General features: G+C 37.8%; 1 long non-coding RNA gene across 12 annotated transcripts in view; it reads right to left on the bottom strand.

Annotated features, from left to right (window-relative positions):
• LOC111093499 overlaps nt 1-14,657 on the bottom strand; it is a 114,601-nt gene extending 99,944 nt beyond the window's left edge. For all 12 annotated transcript variants that reach the window (XR_005381989.1, XR_005381986.1, XR_005381980.1 and 9 more), the window contains exon 1: nt 14,493-14,657. This is a non-coding gene — a long non-coding RNA (uncharacterized LOC111093499). The remainder of the gene's footprint in view (nt 1-14,492) is intronic.
• Between the last annotated feature and the right edge of the window lie 6,387 nt (nt 14,658-21,044).

Genomic DNA, 21,044 nt, shown 5'->3' on the forward strand with positions numbered 1-21,044 from the left:
GCAAACAAATAGCAAAGAGTTTCTACCAGCTTTCCCTTAGTCTCTCTCTTCTCTCTCTCTCCCCCCTGTCCCTCTCTATGTCCCTCCCCCTTTTGGTGTCTCTCTCTCTCTCTCTCTCTCTCTGTCTCTCCCTGGAAGTGTGTTGCAAATAATAGATTATAGGTGTCAGTTCACCTTGAGGATTTTTTTAGTTTTGATGTTATTCTATGTTAGTTTGTTGGTATTCATAGTAATCAAATTGACAGATGTTTTCCATCATGTTTTTTGGTTTTTTAATCTAGTATTTAGGTTCATCTAGTAATTTTTATGGCCTCATATTTTACAGGTACATATTTGATCCATTTTGAAATGACTGAAATGGCAAATCATGTGTCCCAATAGCTTTTACTTAATTATATGTTCTCTCCCCATTTATTTGAAGTGCTATCTTTACCACATACTAAATTCCCACATGTTTTTATTTTCCAGTGAGTCTTTTTTTATTGTTAGCTGGATTATATCTAGACTACTGCTAATCCATTTTAATTAACGTAGCTTTGAAATACAGTATATCATCTACTCATCCCTCTTTATTCTTCTTTTAATTTTTTTTCTTATTTATCTTGCATATCTATTTTTTAATAAATGTCGATATTATTTTCTTAAATTCCAAAAGGAAATATGTCTATTGGTAGTTTTTCTGCAATTGTTCTGAATTCACAGAATAATTTTAAGATTGTTATCTTTACCATAGAGAATGAAGTCTCTCTTTTTTTTTATTTGCTTTACTCGTGTTTTACTTTATAACTTCACCATGTTTAATAAGTATTCAAGCTTTTGGGGGATTATTGTAAATGATCTTTTTCTCATTGTATTTTCTAGCAGTCACTATTTTCACAATGAATAGTTGTCCTTTAATATCAGATCTTTTACTTCTTGTCATATGTAATTTGTTATTTATATGTTAAGTTGACCCCCATATCCTTGAGAAAAAAATCCATATTTTGCAAATAATGATAATTTGACCTATCACACATTTTTCCTTTAATTATTATTTTTTTTGATTGTGATAAAGTACATGTAAGAAAATTTACCATCTTATCCATGTGTAAGTATACAGATCAGTAGTGTCAAATACATTCACATTGCTGTACAGCCAATCTCCATAATTCTTACCATCTTACAAAATTGAAACTCTACAGCCATTAAACAGCAACACCCCATTATCTCTACCCTCTAGCCCTTGGCAACCACCTGCCTTTCAAGCTTTCTAATGATACTTGGGTTCTTTTCTTTTGTTTTCTTTTCTTTTGTTTTCTTTTCTTTGATGTACTGACTTTAGTACTTCAATAGTGACATCAAACAATTGAGGTTACACTGGGAGTCTTTTGCCAACATTAATGGGATTATTTTAAGTTACTAGATCTTTTGGACAGAAAGGGAATTTTTAAAAGACAGCAATTAGTTCAGAATTGTTGGGAAAGATCATGGTGAACAGACTGAGAAAATAGGCAGGGACCAGAGAGGGCAGACAACATGGTGCCACAAAGCAAAGTCAGTGAGGACATCATAACTACCTCGCCAAAATCCAGGTATGACACGTTGTGTTGTTCCTGGCGCTGGTCACTGGTCACTGAATTCCACCACTGGCGACATATTCACAGTGATGCCTGTGACCTGAGAGTTGTTGCTCAGTGTGGGGTTTCTGTGATTCCTTAGGTGCTTATGCCAAATCTGAGCCAGATTTGTTTAACTGATCATGTTTGATTGATTGCAAGGAGTGAAGATGTTCGTGTGTGCAGAAATGAGTGCCTCTTTTGTTTTCTTGTTTGATTTTGTTCTGTATTTGACTTCTGCCATGAAAGTCGATCTCTGACTTCTACTAAGACACATAAAGAGGAGAATCTCTCCATGTAGGAGGGGGTTTAAGTCCTAAAAAGATATGTTTATAATGTCTAGTTTATAATGCTTCTTCTAGTTGTTTACAATTAAGCTTGGATCACCTCTAAACAACTTCTCCAAATTTGATCCAAATTTTTCTCTACTTAAAGATAATTAAAATTAAATGGCAAGAAATTTGGAATTTTCCTAGATTTATTGAATTGGTATTTAGGGGCCCAAAAAAATGGTCCTTTTTTTTTGTATATTCTTCAGGTCTTTTTTATGGATTCTAGAGAATAGAAAAGTTTATATTTTTATTGTGTCAATATTTATCAGAAACTCCTTGATAATTAGAAGAGTACATATATTCTGCTAAGGCCTCTTTTTTTTTTCTTTTCTTTTCTTTTTTTTTTTTTTCACATATTTAAAACAATTCAAAAGAATCTTGACACATGTATACCCAAGTATCATAAAAGAATTGGGGGGGGGGGCATCTAATTCTATTATTACATATATCTCTCAGTTCTGCAATTTCCCCCCTTGATAATGGAATGAAGTTGTGGAGAAGGCTCCTGAGCTGAGAGTGATAAAGCAACTAGATACCAGCCCAAATGCATAAAAAGGGGAAACGTTGGAGAATAGAAATAGAGTCCATCTCATGTGTCTGAGTCTAGATTCTTCTGATTGTTGCTATTTATCATCATGGAGGATTTAAAAATGTCTAGTCAACCCTTTTGTTTCTTAAACTTCCAGTTGAGAAATGAGCTTAACCACTGGTGAACCAGACAACGCGATTACTGACTGTAGCAATCCCAGTTCAATCTCTGCAGATCATTTCCTGCATTAGAGCAACCTGTGTAGTTTTGACCACTAATCTGCTCTTGAATACATATTTCTCTTCCGTGTGGATTATATAGAACCATTGCATAAAAATAATGTTTTTGTGTAGCAGTGGAATCTGATTTTTGTCTTTAACTTTCATTTAACTTCTTTCTCCTGAGCATGTTCTTGAACTTCATTTATCATTACCCTCAGGTGTTAATTCTGGGACTGTACTTTTGGGGCTTAATTTCTCCTTCTTTCTTCCACTGTAGGAAGGCTCTGTGAGAAAAAGACTGGACTCTCCAGACTCTGGCAATAATACTTTGCTTATGTAACCATGCACTCTCTGTTTTACTTTCACATATTTTTAGTTGTTCTTTTAATTTTTAATTTGTACCTCCATTACAACCATTCCCCCATCCTTTATCTCAATAACAAAACAAAGAAAACCTCTTTTTTTAACCACCCAGCCTTCTGAAGTTATTACCCAGTTATCTTTTCCATGGATAATCACCCCAATTCTTAACAGCGTGATGATTTCCTATCTTTATATTTCATTCCCACTTTATTACTTAACATTTTACAAATTGACAAATCTGCTGTTTTTCTCACATTCTCAACTTCAACTATTTTGTCACTTTCAATACTATTAAATTCTCTTTAATTTATCCCTGCTTGCATAATTATATCTTTGGTGGAAATGAATTTTTCTTTAAATTCCATAATCCTATTGTCTCTAAAGCTTTTCCCATTTACTCGCTCATTTGGCATTTTCCTCCACTTTCTTTCCTTAAATTCATACCTTTAGTTGAGAATATATACTGTGTGGCAGTTAATTGAATATGCCGGCTTGACTAGGCCATAGTGTTGTGTTGTTTGGTGAAACACTAGTTTAGATGGTGCTGTAAAGGTATACTCTAGAAATGAGTGATATTTACAATCAGTTATATATTACTCTTAATAATGTAAGTGGGCCTCATCTAATCAGTTGAAGGCATTAAGAGCAACAACTGTTATTTCCCAGAGAGGAAGGAATTTTGATCCACAGAGCTGTTTGACAGATTTTGGACTTGCCAATCCCCACAACTTCTGTTTCAATTTTTTTTATTTATTTATTTATGATAGTCACAGAGAGAGAGGGGCAGAGACATAGGCAGAGGGAGAAGCAGGCTCCACGCACCTAGAGCCCGATGTGGGATTCGATCCCGGGTCTCCAGGATCACGCCCTGGGCCAAAGGCAGGCGCCCACCCGCTGAGCCACCCAGGGATCCCAACTTCTGTTTCCATAGCTTTCATTACTGTCAGGCTATGATTTTCTTTAACAAGAGGGCACTTAATGTAGTAAGTGCTATCACCAGGGGGGAAAAAATGGGAATGATATCTAATGGGGCTTCCTTTTGATGCCTCAGAAAGAAGTCAAGAACCATAAACCAGTATCCATCAGGCAGACAATTTTCCATAATTCTATAATTTTGAAATGACTCCAAGTTTATAGATGTTGCTAGTGGTTTAATCCCCATGTCTTAGTTGGGGTTGACTTTAAACTACAGTCATTGAAACAATGTGAGTTCTTGTGTATTTCTTTGGGGGTGGCGAGGACGAGGGAGGAATCTGAAGACAAGGCTTTCATTCTACAGCTAGTCTTTACAGGAGTACGTGCAGGCAGGTAGAAACAGAAAGTAGGCTAAGCCCCAGGGCCTGTGAAAAGAAAATCCCCCTCCAGCACTGATGATGGTGGTGATGATGGGGGAGGGGCATTTGGGTTGTGGCTCAGAGGTGAGTTGGGGATATAAGCACATGTAATTCCTGGAGAGATGCTATTATTTACTGTGTAAGGATAATCATATTTTTGTTGCAAGTTGTAGCCAATGAATCAACTCCACATATATTATTTTTTCCTGATCTTCCTAACCTTATAGAGCAGAAATTATTTCCACCATTGTATAAATTACCAAATGTAATTAGGTTCAGTGGTTTGCTTGATGCATCTGTGATACTGTGATTTATAACAAGAAACATACATTTGATCTTCCCTGTCTCTGTTCCTGGCACTGAACTCCTAAAACCATTGGAATTTCCTGTGTTGAGAGTGATAAAGGTGTCTTTTGTTATGTTTACGAGGTGACTTTTGGAAAGCACCTAAAAAGGGGCTGGTTGCCAAGAGGTCCAACCCTGTGATCAGACTTGAAACTTCCAGTTTCATCCCCTGATGTCTGGGGAGGGAGAGGGGCTAGAAGGTGAATCAATGTCCTAAGGCCAATGATTTATTCAATCATGCCCATGTAATGAAGCTTCCATAAAATTCCAAAAGAACTGGGTTTAGAATATTTCTAAGTGGGTGAACCAGAGTACTTCCATGTGTCACCTTGCTGGACCTCAAACTCCATGAAGACAGAAGCTCTTTTGCTTAGGAGCCTAGCTCGCTTTCTTTCTTTCGTTTCTTCTATCTTTCTTCTTCTTTTTCTTTCTTCGTGTCTCGAGTCTTCTTTTGCTCGGGTTCTTTTTTTTTTGCTTCGTTTCTTTTTTTTTTCTGTCTTGATTCTGTCTCTTATTCTTTCTTCCTTCCTTCCTTCCTTCCTTCCTTCCTTCCTTCTTTCTTTCTTTCTTTCTTTCTTTCTTTCTTTCTTTCTTTCTTCTTTAAGATTTCACTTTACTTATTCATGAGAGACATAGAGAGAGATGCAGGGACATAAGCAGAGGGAGAAAGAGGCTCCCTGCAGGGATCTCATGCGGGACTCAATCCCAGGACCCCAGGATCATGACCTGAGCAGAAGGCAGATGCTCAACCACTGAGCCACCCAGGTGTCCCCCTATGTATCTTTCTTTAGGCAGCTGTCAGTTTGTATCTTTGGCATCCTTTGTAAGAAACTTATAATATAGTAAGTAAACTGGTTTCCTGACTTCTGGTAGCCTCTGTAGCAAATTAATCAAATCCAAGGAAGGTGTCATGCAACCTCTGATTTATAGTGGGTCAGAAGTACAGGTAAGAGTGTGGACTTGCAAATGGCAAAGGGAACTAAAGTTCAGAGTTGGAGGCCTGAGCCTTATCTCGTGAGATCGGATGCTGACTCCCTGTACACAGTGTCAGAATTGAGTTGAATTGTAGGACACCCAGCTGGTGTGAGAGAATTGCTTCTCGATTTGCGGAAAACCCCCCGTGTGTCATCATTGCAGTCAGAATCCATTAGCATCACGCTGAGAAAGTTGTTGAACCGTGATGAGTAACTCCAGGGCTCTCTCATGGTCCCTTGCACTCTCTTTCCCCAGGAAGAAACGAGAGAAGTTCACTAAGATCCAGGATGGACTAAGAAAAAGTCAGGACAAACTAACATTTTCCACCTTTTTAAGAGAGTTCTAAACTTATAAAGCAAAGGACATGAACATGATAGTCACTGTGCTTCTTAATTTTAAGCTAAAATATATCCTAATTAAGCCTGGAGCACTGTCTAGGAGTGCTGCACCCCTGACAGGGGCCAGTAGAGAATGATTATGTTGGGCTCCAGGTCCTCCCCCAACACCACCCACAGGAGCGCCAGTAACACCGGGGGTTTCTGAGTAAGAGGAACACTGGCCTTCCCCCAAAATAGAAAGAATGAAGTATCAATATACACAGCGACTCAGGAGGAAGACAACCTCAGAACATTACATACTCTTTTATTTTATTTATAACATTCTTGAAGTGACAAAATTATACAAATGGAAAATAAATTAGTGGTTTTCAGGAATTGAGAAAGGAAGTGAGGATGGTAGGGAAGTCAAGGTGAGTACAGAAAAGTGGCACAGAATGGAATGTTCTTTTTCTTGACCGAGGGTTATCACACTAATCTGCACATGTGATGAACGTGCCTGGGACTTTAAACTACACACACACTCACACACACACTCACACACACACACACACAGACACAAATGAATGCATATAAAACTGGTGGAATAGGAATAAGTCCGTGGATACCAATTTCCCAGGTAGTGATATTGTACTAGACTTGGTTGCTATCGTGTGAAACCAGGTGACAGAAAGGGACCTCTGTATCATTTCTTACAGCTCCTTGTGAATCCACGACTTTTTTTTTTTTTTTTTTTTTAGATTTTACTTATTTATTTGACAGAGAGAGAGCACAAGCAGGGGGAGTAGCAGAGGGAGAGGGAGAAGCAGGCTCTCCGCGGAGCAGGAAGCCTGGTGCAGGACTCATCAGAGGACCCTGGGGTCATGACCTGAGCTGGGAAGGCAGATGCTTAACAGCCTGAGCCACCCAGGCATCCCCAAATCCACAATTCTATTAAAAAAAAAAAAAAAAAAGATCAAAGAAGTCATTGCCTGGAAGAAAGCAATAGTTGATAGGCTGCAGAGTTCTGCCCTTGGGACTTCTTTTTAGTGACCATTTATAACTAAATTGAATGAATGTTTAGCAAACAAACTCTGTTCAGTTTGGCAGACAAAACTAAAAGAATTAGCATTGGAGATTCACCATTGCTACATAGAACAGGAAAAAAAGGCCTGAACATATTAAGAAAGCTTCTATTTACCGAGGCTTTCCTGAGGCCAGGCAGTAGTGTGGCACGTGTAGACACCACTTCAGTTGTTCTTTCTCCAAATCCTACAAGGTAGTTACTAATTTTATTCACTTTATATAGATTAGAAAACAGAGTTCTTAGAAAGCAAGTATTTTTCCCCAAAGTCAAAATACCAGGAGGAATAGTTAACCCTCATGTCAAGCGTAGCTCTATGTGAATCTGCAGTTTCTATTTTTCATTAAAAAAATAATAATAATTAAGTAAATACGGGATAAAAGAGAGTTAGATTAAAAGAGATTCATGACACACATGTGTGCACATTTACTAAATGGAAATTTTTGCTCATCAAAAATTTGAGTACAAGCTAAAGATGCAAAACTGATACATCCAAAGCTATCACTAAGAGAAATAGCAAATCCATATGAGAATGGATATTTGTCTCTTATTCTTCACTAGTAAATATCCTACTATTCTATATTCATTAAGCCCATTTGAACTTTGGCATTGTAGTTAAGATGATATTTATAAGTAATAGTATTCAAGGAAGAATATGCTCAGAATGATCTTGAAGGGAGGGATTCTTTCCATTTCTAAAACCCCAACATTGAGCATGGTTCCCAACACACACATGAAGTTGATTAAATACTTGTAGGAGAAATGGGAATGCTTAGTGTAGACCAGGGTTCAGAAAAATTTCTTTCTTTTTTTTTTTTAGACTTTATGTATTTATTCATGAGAGACACAGAGAGAGATAGAGACATAAGTGGAAGGAGAAGCAGTCTGGGAGGAGCTCGATGTGGGACTCGATCCCAGGATCCTGGGATCAGGCACTGAGCCGAAAGCAGACACTCAGCCGCTGAGCCACCCAGACGTCCGGAGAAAAATTTTCCTTATAAAGGGGCAGATGGAAAATATTTTAGACACTGTGAGCCATACTGTCTCTGCTGTAAGTACTGGACGTTGCTGTGGAAACACAAGTGCAGCCAGAGACCATCTGTAAACAAATGGGCATAGCTGTGTTTCTATAAAACTTTATTTACAAAAACAGGGAGCTAGTCACCTTTGGCCCATGGCAGTAGCTTGCCCATCCATAGTGGAAACCTAAAAGGACTAATAGGAAGTGTGATTTTTTTTTTTTTTTCTTAAAAATGCTTTACTGTCATCTTTCTGACTGGGAGGGACTGTGACTGTTTTACTCAGAAATAAGAAGGCAACAAAACTAAATTAGTTACAGAAGGGTCGACATTTTATCCTTTTGATGTAATTTTTTTTCACAAACATGAAAAATATTTTCAATAATTAAATTACCCACTGATGGCATGAGTTGCTTCAACACAGAGATTTTCTCGTCAGTGAAATGCTGCACTTCTAGTAAGTTCCCAGCTGATATTATTTTTGCTGATTCAGGGGTCACATTTTGAACACCAAGGATCTAGTAATATGAAACATACTTTTAGTTTCTGAGATTTTTTTTAAATAAATCTATTGGCAAATTATAGATATAAACTGCTTGGGGAAAAAAAAAACACAGGCTTTTTTTTTTCCTTTTAATTTCAGGAAATTATTTATTTGGTAGTTTACCTCTAAATGTAATCTGATTTCAAATTACTTCTCCAAGTACTGCCAAAATCTGTCATCGTTAAATATTTTAACATAGAAATCGAGTGAATTTAGATGGGATAAATATTTTTATGTATTAGGTTCACCTTTTCAAAGAACCAGGAGGTATTTCTACTTTCATCGGGTATACTAATACAATTACTTTCATAATAACACAAGTAAAGATGCTTTGAGTGCCAAGTGTAAGCTGGGCACTCTCCCACATAATCTTTTATATTTATCTCAGCCCTGCATTTGCAGACGTACCAAGAGTAGCACAGAGAAGTTTACAAGGTCTTGAAGCAATGGAGCCAAAACTTTTCAGAGCTTGACACTGCCATAAACACTTCTCTCACTAAATCTTATGGCTAATATTGATGATAAAAATGCAGCCATAGCAGATAAATAAAATACGTGGACAAATTATCTGTGAGTTTAAACACAATCAAGCTCATCCCTACTTATATCTTATTTATGTCAACTTTAAGAAAAATGCAAGAAAATGGTCCTTTCTAACTGCAGCAGGAAACCTCTGATAAATTCTGTGCAGAGTCTCTGATTAGGAGGCCTAGAGGGAAAGAGAGAAGGGAAGAGGAAGGAGAGAGGAAGATTCTGGAGAGCAGAAAGCCTTTGCTCCAGGCTACTGAGCAAGCAAACAGGGAGCAGGCTCAGGCCCTCTGCTCCTCCTCTGGTGCTGTGTGCTTGGTGAAGCCATTAGAGCAGGAGCCCCTGGCAGCCAGCAGCCTCAGGCCTCCAGGCCACCGTAAAACAGCAGCGCCTTTTTTCCACAAGAAGAAAAGGCCAGTGTCTGTGGCGCAAGCACTTTACCACATGCTCCTTTTGGTAGAGAAAAGAGGGCAGGGGAAAAAAAAAAAAAAAAAGCCAGAGTCATAGATTTTTCCTTACTCTCTTCTAAGGAGAATACTTCCCCCACTTTGAATAAGCCTTAAGAAATTACATGTTTGAAATGATAGATTTAAAAAAAAAAAAACAATGAGAAACCAATTGTATGAACCCCAAAGCTATCTCAGTAGATAATAATGATAGTTGAACAGCTTTGGAAGTATTTTTCATGGGAAATCATCGAGCAGATGTTAAAAGAAACCATGATGAATAGAGGGAGTGACTGACGAGAACAAATATATGTATTAAAAAATACAAAGCTTGTGATTATTTACTTGACTCTGTGCCTGTGAATTTTTCTTACAAGTTCAGCTGGGTGGGTATCAGTTTATTCTAGATTACGTGTTTTTTCCTGGTATTTGATGTGTTTCTTCTTGTGGCCTGCAGCCAAAGTCAGATGTATTTCATAAGATAGGGGAGGATGATCTTTTGGAGGCCAGAACAGGACTTCAGGGGACCATGCATACCATACTCAGCTCCAACCTAACTACCTTTGGAAAAGAGCAGAGCAAAAAGCTTTAATCAAGAATGACTCAAGAACAGAAATTTGGGGAACTGTGATGAGTAGATGAAAATTTAATCTATTCAAACCCTGAGTATGTCATTCAAAATCTAATTAAGATTTACATCTTATGGGATATAATTTAGCTTTTCTTCAGTGATTCAATAGAGTTTCAAAAACTATTTTTTTTATCTTTATGAACGTGGATTGTCATTGTGCACACCACAGAACAATCTAGTCTGGGTGTTAAACATCTAGGTTTATGGGGGTTTACCTCTTGGTTTTATGACCCATTTAAAAATACTTTTTTGTACATGTCCATGCGTACTACATACACAACTACCCATATGCACACAAGCAAATATTTGACAATCTAAACATCATATATTCAATAAGGGATTAATATCCAAAATACATAAAAAAGTTACACAACTCAACACCAAAAAAAATCTGATTCAATAACGAGTAGAGGAGTGCCTGGTGGCCCAGTCAATTAAGTGTCTGACTCTTAATTTCCACTCAGGTCGTGATCTCAGGGTTATGACATTGAGGCCCACATCAGGCCCCACGCTGGGCATGAGACTGCTTAAGATTCTGCTTCTCCCCCGACTCACTCACACACACACACACACAAAAAAAAAAAAAAAAAAAAAATTGAGCAGAGAACCTGAATAGGCATTTTGCCAAAGAAGACATACAGGCAGCCAACAGACACATAAAAATAAAAAGCTCAGCATCACTCATCATCAGGGTAATTCATATCAAAACCACAATGAGATATCACCTTACACCTGTCAGAATGGCTGAAATAAAAAAGACCAGAAATAACAAGTGTTGATGAGGACACGGAAGAAAAGATCCCTCATGCATTGGTGGTGGGAATGGAAATTAGCGCAGCTACTATAGAAAACAAACAGCCTGAAGATTCTGCAAAAAACTAAAAATGGAAATACTATATGATCCAATAATTTCCTACTATTTGCCCTAAGAAAATGAAAACACTAATTCAAAAATATATATGCACCCCTATATTTATTGCAGCATTACTCATAACAACCAAGATAGGAAGCAGCCCAAGAGCCCATGAATAGATGAATGCATAAGGAAAATTATATATATAATGGAATATTACACAGTCATAAAAAATGAGATAGTGCCATTTGGGACAACATGGATGCACCTAGAGGGTATTATGCTAAATGAAATAAATCAGAGAAAGGCAAATACCATATGATTTCACTCATATGTGGAATCTAAAAAACAAAACAAGTGAATAAACAAACAAAAAGCAGAATCAGACCTGTACAGAGAACAAACTGATGGTTGCCAGAGGGGAGGGGGTGTGAGGGATGGACAAAATGGGTGAAGGGGAGTAGGAGACACAGGCTTCTTGTTATAGAATGAATAAGTCACAGGGATAATGGGTCAGCATAGGGAATACAGTCGATGATATTGTAATAACATTGTATAGGGATAGATGGTAGCTACACATGTGAGCACAGCATAACCCATAGAGATGTTGAACTGCTAAGTTATATACCTGAAACTAAGGTAACATTGTGTTTTAAGTGCATTAGCTATACTTAAATAAAAAAATAAAACCTGTGTCTCTGCCTCTCTTTGTCTATCATAAATAAATAAAAATAAATCTTTAAAAAAATAAAACCAATAAATAAGAAGACCAAATATGACCAAGTTAAAACAAGGGAATTTTTCACAGACATTATGAAATATTTTCACTTTCAGCAAGTTTATAAACAGTCTTTTACACTCATCACTACAGGTTTATCCAACTGTGCCTGGAAGCACTTATACCAGATCAAGTGAGATAATTGAGAAAATGCAGTTTTTATTGCTGGCAGCATCTCATCAGAACAAGGGCTCAGGATTTTACACAGTCCTCACAAAGCCACTTGGAGAAGTGGGTTCCTGGTGGTGGCGGTAGCCACTCCAAAGCGCATATGACTCCACTCTTCCTTGGCCAGTGAAGCAGGTGTGTACAACAAAATGACAGTTCTCAAAAAAAAAAAAAAAAAAAGCACTATGAAGGCTTAGGAGATAGCACCATAGGCCCCTGCCCACGTCTGGACTAGTTTTAAACACTAATCTTATTGTTAGGTGGATGTGTTTGGGGTGCTTCATTTTATGGGGCAGCAAGAAGCTTCTCCTCCATCCTACACTGTCAAGTTGAATCAAATGAGATTTCTGATGTTCAAGCATTTTTCCCTTAGAAATGGCCATTAAATATAGTTTAACCCAATATACCCATATGTGTATTTTGTTTTGCTTTTAGAGATCGAGAGAGAATGTGGGGGTAGAGGCAGAAGGTGAGTGAAAGAGAAGCCTAAGCAGGCTCCACACTCAATGTGGAGCCCAACGTGGGGCTTGATCTCACAACCCTGCAATCATGAGCCAAAATCAAGAGTTGGAACCTTAACCCACTGAGCCACAAAGGCACTCCTATACCCATAGGCTTTAAACTGTATAGCTTGCCTGAATTTTGACCAATTAAAAATTAATTTAGCAATCCTTGATCCCTTTGAAAATGCAAATACAAGATTGCCAATATCCTTTCTCATTTAGGATGAATTAATTCAGTCAGAATCCTTTTCTTTCTTGCATCTGAATTTCACTTTACTGAAGGAGTGGGGATTTTCTCTCACTTTATACTTTTGAAGAATGAAAATCTGAGAAACGGAGACCTTCCTATGGGAGAATAGTAAAGAGTTTAAGTAGACAAAAAGGCGCATTTGGTACAGAAAGCTCCAGGTATGAGGATAGACCATATGAGGAGGTGGAATTATGAGGCCAGAGAGGTAGTAAGATTTCACAGAACACAGTGGGATGGCTTGCTATGCTTCCTTGGGGGTATACACTATAGGGGAAGAGAGCGTGAACTCTGGAACCAGACTGCCAGGGAGGAAACATCAGCTCTGTCATTTACTAATATTCAGGTCTTGAATGATCTCCCCAACTCCTCTGGGTCTCAGTTTCCCCTTTTGTAGAATGGGGCTGTTGTGGGGAACCACGTAAATTATTATACATAAAGTGTCTAGAAGAGAAACTGAAGGGACACCTGGGTGGCTCAGTGGTTGAGTGTCTGCCTTTGGCTCAGGATGGGAACCCAGGGCCCGGGGATCGAGTCCTACATCATCAGGCTCCCTGTAGGGAACCTGCTTCTCCTTCTGCCTATGTCTCTCTGTGTGTGTCTCTCTGTGTGTCTCTCATGAATAAATAAATAAAATCTTAAAAAAAAAACAAAACCCTAGACTGAAAGACGTGTTATACCGATGTTAACTGTCACCATTTCCCTGATCTCCATGCAATGTTTCAACTGAAGTAGCTGTTACTCGGGTCACTATAAAATCCCTGATTCACCGTGTGATGTTCAGATCCTTTCAAGAATAGGAATAAATGCCAAAAAGCTGGAGATGAGCCATAAGGAAGAAACTGCCCTTATTCTGCCAAAGAAGTGTGTTACTGACATCTCAAAGTATGGATACTGATATCTCAAGTCTGTTACTCAAAACTAGGATTCCTGGAGGAGCCAGACAATCTGAAAATTCTTAGCCAAGAGTCTCCATCAGACAAACATAGAGATTTTTTAGAGTTCCAGCTCCAGTTATGACCTCTGAGTAGAATAAGAGCTGACAATTCTTTTCCTGGCGCTTTCTGAGTAGAAATGTCTTTTTGTGTCTCTTAGGCAGGCTATACTCTTTTCTTGTCTTTTTTTTTTTTTTAGATTTTATTTATTCATGAGAGATACAAAGAGAGAGAGAGAGAGGCAGAGACATAGGCAGAGAGAGAAGCAGAGAAGCAGGCTCCATGCAGGGAGCCAGATGTGGGATCGATCCCGGGACTCCAGGATCACACCCTGGGCTGAAGGCAGGGCTAAATCGCTGACCCTTCCAGGGATCCCCAGGCTATACTGGTTTCCACGCAAACCTCTTTTATAATATAGAACTATAGAATTCACCATTTAGCGGTTACCCATTTAAATGAAGACAAATTACAGTGTCTCAATGCGTTATCTCCTTCTTTTACCCAATGAGCAAAAACATATATTTATCAAGAAAAACAAAACACACACACACCAACACATTTCCCATATACTTGACTTCTCGTTGTACCTCCATTCTGTTCTGCCAGCCAATCAGTCCCCTCTCAACCCAACTCCCCATAACTGACGCCTAGAGTACTGTCTCGTACACAATTTGGCCCAAGAATCACGTTATATGTTTAGAGATAGTAACTCATTACCTTCCATCCTTGGACAGTGAAAGGGACCCACCTGATTTCCCCAGGTCTTATTAGAGCAGCAGTGCCATTCTCTCTGATTTTAGGTTTCAAGTGCACTCAGCATTGTAAATTCACTGAAACATCTAAGAAAATCTAGTACTCTAACTCAACTGTCAAGGTTTATCTGCCCTGAGTGAAATATACACCCCATTGCCATTTCAAGTGGATTCTATTTAAAGGGAACAGGCCGCTGGGTGTAACAGATCTCTTAGGACCGACCACTATGAACCCTCTGTACACTGACACATTAGATTGCAGAGCGAAGAAAATCACATGAGTTTCATCTCACGTGGAGCAAACCAAGCCAAGTTCTAGGCCACAGGAAAACAAAATAGACCTTAATCTCAGCTTGATGAATATCTTTTTTTTTAATGAACGCTGGAACCAATCCATCTCTGAGAGCTGTCTGATAGAACTTACCAAACAAATTAACCAAGTGAATCATTAAGAGAAAAAACGAATACGGCACTATTATTCAATCGTCAAAATAACTCTACAGTCTAATATTATGTGTCAAAGCACTGTTGTTTGTGTTTTTATGAGTTTGGTTTCTAAGCTTTTTGAAAGTACACATTCTAGGGCTTTGTAAACAGTCACATTTTCAGAAAGTGTAATCTTTTTTACTCTTTTGCTATATATCCAAACACATAAAATTATTATTTATTTCTGTGGTAAGAACACCTTAATGTTTAACCAAGGGACTCTTAAAAGTATAACCAACAACAAAAAAAAAAAACTGGATTTACTTTAATAAATTGATTTTTACTCAACCTACTTTCTCTTGAGTCTTTGGCATGACAACATTCCTTTAGAATTACTTAGCCCTGCTGTGTGGCGGGTGAAGCAAAGGGCAGTGTTACCTAATAGGAAAAATCCATCGTACATACACTAAGGTGCTAACCCTCTGAAAATTCCTAATTCAGAAAAATAAAGCAAATAAAAAGAACCTGTTCAAAGGAAGAAAAGTTAACTTACACTTCTGTTGCAGAGCTGCTTTCAAGAGGCCTACATAGGAGGCACTGGGGTGCTAGAAATCTTCTGGATAATGTGTCAGGAGCTCTGGGTTCTAATCTTGGTTGTTTGGTGTTAGCCAGGTCATTTGACCTTAATAGACCCCAGATTCCCATCTATAAAATGAGGAGTGTAATATTTGTCTTTCTCACTTTACAAAGTTATTGTGAGGATAAAATAGAAAAACAGATGTGAAGTTTCCCCAGAGAAATATATAAAATAGTGCAGATATTAATACTGATTCTCCTTGGCCCTATAGTCAAAAATTCTTCAGACCACATCTTATCCTTAAAAGGAACAGGTTCTTTCTCTGAAGCTTAGAAACCCTGAAGTTAATGATCCATTCTTAAGTATTGTACAAAAGATGTAACCCAAGGTTTAAGATAATAGAAAAAAAAGCAAAAAATCAGTTATATTTTCTCAAAATTTCAGAGGAATGGTACTTTCTCTTTCTCTTTCATTTTCAAGCCTATTCATTGTTTTTAATCTTTGTACAATTATATAAATTTGAGTGTTTTATGGCACATACTCTTAGCCCCACACCCACATGCACACATCTACCTCCATCCCCATACTCTCTTCTCTCAAAACACCTAGATTTGTCACTTTAGTTTCCCTTCCACACTTTCTCTAGGCTCTATTATCCATCATAATTCTTAATCAAAGATTCTTTGATGCTATAGGGCTAATATGTGTCAATAGTTGCTACTGTTCTTTCCTTCACATCACAAGAAAGAAAAGGCCCATGAAATTTGCCTCCATGAATTGCTGCATGAGTTATGTAGATGGTCACAATTTTAATATTGGAAAAATAAAAACTCTAATGGTTGGAATGGGTCTGATCATTTAAACATTGTCATTTAGTTACAAATGTTCCTAGTGAACATTACTTTATTTGTCTGAGACATCTTGACCTGATGTTTGCACAAACCATCAGAAAAAAAAAAAAAAAAAAACTAAACCAAACAACTAGCTGCTAAGGCAGTGATCTGGAACCGAGTTAGCATTTAAAGATCATCATGGAGACTCTTATGGGAAATAGTATGATCTCAGAAAGGGTGGAGTAGTGTCATATGCTCTTCTGTGGCTGATCTCTATGCCACATGGAATATATATGTATGTGTGTGTGTGTAATATATTAAATTAATTGATACCATTCTGGAGATTTCAAACAGACATTTGGTGTAGTGACTTGATTAGAAAGGTGTTAGAAAGTCTGGAGGAGTGAAGAGTGGAAGGAGTTTTACTCAGACATTAAGAAGGTACCCCCATCCATGGATGGAGGCCACCAACCTGCCCTGGGAGCTGAGCCAACGGCACTGCCGTTGAAGCCCTTTTGTGGCACCACCCTTGTGCCACTTCTCAGACTGTGGATGATGCTGGCACCTGCATTCCCTACTGTTGCACCTACCAGAGCGGAAGCATAATAACTCTCTTCTCCCTATTTCCAGTTTATTAATATATATTAATATTTATATATTAATATATCAATAATATATTATATTAATATTTGATATATGAATATATATTTATATAAATATATTTATATATATTAATATACTGGAAGTATATTTAACTCTTATAGGACATAGAAGCTTTTACTTTACGTTAAAATGTTTTAATACATATTAATTGTTCTTATCATACTGTAAAATTCTTATCGCTCTGATTACTGTACCATCTATCAAATTTGATGTTGTGCAAATTGCATAAACTCTGTTTCCTGTTTTGTTGTTTTTTGTTACTTTGTCATAATTTGTGGCATGGATACAGTAAGCGTACCTACCTCATAGAATAGCTGTAAGGATGTCATGAGATACAACATATTAGATGCTTAGAAAAGTTCCAAGCACAAAATCAGTTCTCAATAAATGTTGGCTGACATTATTGGTTTAAATCTCCATCCAACCTCATAAAATGCACAAAGCAAACTTTCTATAAATAGTTCCTGAATAACTCAATAAATTATCAAATCTATGCTATGACTGTTGTTTAAATATGCTACTTATATGCATACATACATACACAGATGTGTGCGTGTGTGTGTGTGTGTATGTGTGTTTTCCGTAGTCATAGGAAAAGCTTTGGATTAGGTCACTAATAAAAATATATGAAAAAAGGCAGAACAAAAGACATCTGAACAACTCAGCTAACATGCATTCAGTCTCTTCTAATACGGTATTTTCCTAGCATTTCTCATATTATTCATATTATCCTTATATATTTTTGAGCATCTTTTTTTCTCATTTGGAAAGATAAAGATGAGTGTGTGGCCATTGTCTCTCACTGAGCACTGTGTCCCATTCTCACCTTTTTGTGCTCTTCTCAGTATCACAGGAGTTAGATGCTTACAAACTATATTTCGAAAACTCCACTGCAAAGTGAGAGTTAGCTGGTGGAGATACCTGTGATAAACTGGAAGTATGAAGAAGAGAGATATTATTATGCTTCCAGCTCAGGCAGGTGCAACAGTAGGGAACGCAGGTGCCAGCATCATCCACAGTCTGAGAAGTGGCACAAGGGTGGTGCCACAAAAGGGCTTCAACAGCAGTGCCATTGGCTCAGCTCCCAGGGCAAGTTGGTGGCCTCCATCCATGGATGGGAGTACCTTCTTTAAAAAAAAAAAAAAAAGATTTTATTTATTTATGAGAGACACGCAGAGAAAGAGAGAGAGAGAGAGGCAGAGGGAGAAGCAGGCTCCATGCAGGGAGTATGATGTGGGACTCGATCCTGGGACTCCAGGATTATGCCCTGGGCCAAAGGCAGGCACTAAACCACTGAGCCACCCAGGGATCCTAGGAGTACCTTTTTAATGTCTGAGTGAAACTCCTTCCATTCTTCACTCCTCCAGACTTTCTAACACCTTTCTAATCAAATCACTACACCAAATGTCTGTTTGAAACCTCCAGAATAGTATCAATTAATCTAATTAGTGATTTCCTAATTATATAGCCATTTTTAGGAAAGAAAACTAGACCTTTGCTCTTAGCTGCATTTATTTGGAAGAAAAAAAAAGGATTAAAAAGCCTTCTGAGTATGAATGGAATTTTTAACCATAATGGAAAACTAATCAATTCTTAAAAGTAAATCATATTCCTCTTAGATATTTTTATTTGATATGCAGATGAAAACATTAAGTGATATTTGTTAGTTTTATCACCTGAATATGGTACAATATGCTTGACATTTAAATGTTTCTTTTAACAAACTTTCCTTTTTTTTTTTTTTACTTCAATAACAAAGTCTTTTCTCTCCCTGGCCATCTCCAAAAGTAAGTACACACTTCTTTCTGCTCCATAGGCCTATACCAACTCATTTTTCCTCTTTTTCTTATACATCATTGTCTTTTTCTGTTCTCTGATTTGCACACTCTTTTAATCACCATACTCAATTCACTCCTAACCTGAAAATATACTTCATAAACCCACTTCTGGTAAAGAGTCCAATGCTTCTCTCTTCTCGTTTCTGTCAAAATACAAAAGAATCCTAGGCTTTTAATCTTTTTAGTTCTATATCCTATTCCCTAGTATGTCTTAATCCCTTCCACAGTGTTTCTGAAACAACAGGCTACAAACATCCTGAATGAATCCACTATTGCATCAAGATCTGTGAGAAGAGTCTCAAAATCTGTGTTAACAAAGCCTCCAGGTCATTCTTGTGATGATGACTGCATTTTGAGAGATTTTAAATGTGGATTCTGATACAATCATCTGAGTGACAACAGCCCTTGCAGATCACTACTCATCAAATTCTCTGGAAGATTCTTAGATTTTAACCTTGTCTGATCCATAGCATTCCAGCCTGGCTCCCACTTCTGCCTACCAGATTTTTGGCAATACCATTTTATCTCTTTCTTCTCAAATGCCTTTGGTCATAAATTGCTCAAAATTCTACCTTCTCCTATGTATACCTCCATAGATTCTTTTAATGAAATCCTTCTGTGCCTCTACTTCGACTACAACCCCATATAGATAATCCCTGTATATGTGTCCAGTTGTATATATAGTTTTAAATTCAAATTTTGCATTTCTAACCTCCTACCAGATTTCCTTATGGAAGACCACACAAGTTAGTCATTTAGCTGGTATTAGAAGAATGTAAAACCAAGTACCAAGCACGGTGCTTACCTCTGGAAAAGCAATTTAAGAGGCCCTAAGGCACACTTACCTATTTCCTCTTTCTCCACCAGAAACTCATGCTTCTTTTACCTCATTTACCTTTTTTGATTCAAATTTTTCTTCTCTCAACTTAACTTTTCTCAATTAATAGAACTACCATCTTCCTAGCCACTTACTTCCCACTTGAAAACTAAGAATTCAGTGAAGTGGAGATACATGTTTAACAGCAGTTTTCATTAAAAATGTTCTAATTTGCAGAATGCCTAGTGGCTCAGTGGTTGAGCGTCTGCCTTTGGCTCAGGGCATGATCCCGGAGTCCCAGGATTAAGTCCCACATCAGGCTTCCTACATGGAGCCTGCTTCTTCCTCTGTGTCTCTGCCTCTCTCTCTCCCCCCGCCTCTCATGAATAAATGGGTCAAATCTTTAAAAAAAATGTTCTAATTTGCAATGTTTGCCATTCCAGTGTTGTAATTATTCACACTGTGGTCAAGTAACAATTTGATGTCACTGAACAGGAAATTGAGGACAGATGTGCAACATCTGCTCTTGGGAACCAACACAAAAGGATACCACTGGAATCACTTCTTCCATATTTATGTCATGTGTTCACTCACCCACCAAATTCCAAAAATTCTCCCTTTGGGTTGTGTCTAAAACTACAACTCTTCATTCCTGCCATCATGGCTCTCATCTAGGCCTCAGGTGTCTTTACTGGATTACAAGATACTACTTTAAGCTCTCTACCCACTGCCACCTTACTCAACTCCTATCTGTCCTCCACATGTCATGATGCTTATGTTCTTCAAGAACAAATGTGATCACGTCATTCCATGTTTGAAAATGTTTACTCACTTTCATTAGTAAACAAAATCAATTCTGCCTTAGGAAGCTCTAAGAATGAGAGTACTGGATGTAGTGATGATATCAAATAATAGATTTCATCCAGGAATGAACACAAGAATGTTTTAGTGTTTTTTTAAAAAAATTTTTGAACTTTTCTTATTTTGCAATGCTTTATTTTTGCTTTTAGAAATGTTTGACAGTGACAAGAAAGTATGCTTGGTTCTTTGTATCCCTCCAGCTTCTCTTATCTCTCTCTCATACTACTATTAACACAGGCTGGCCACAAGCCAACACAGTACATTTTAACCTACCTTTAGCAACCTCTTTCCTCCACTTTATTCTCCTTGCAATGGCCAGAGATGCTGTGGATAATAATCTCCAATCCCTCCCTGTTCTGAGCACCTAGTCCCTTTGTCACTGAATGAACCACATTACTTGGTGCGTCTTCTCTTTTTTCATTTCATGGGAAGAATGAGGTTTAGAAATTTATGTCAGGTCATAGAAGTAGTAAGTAGAAAACCATCTCAACTCTTTCCCCATCAAAACAGCTTCGGTAATAACCCACACTAGG

Source organism: Canis lupus, chromosome 31, assembly GCF_011100685.1.
Source record: "Canis lupus familiaris isolate Mischka breed German Shepherd chromosome 31, alternate assembly UU_Cfam_GSD_1.0, whole genome shotgun sequence".
NCBI lineage: Eukaryota > Metazoa > Chordata > Mammalia > Carnivora > Canidae > Canis > Canis lupus.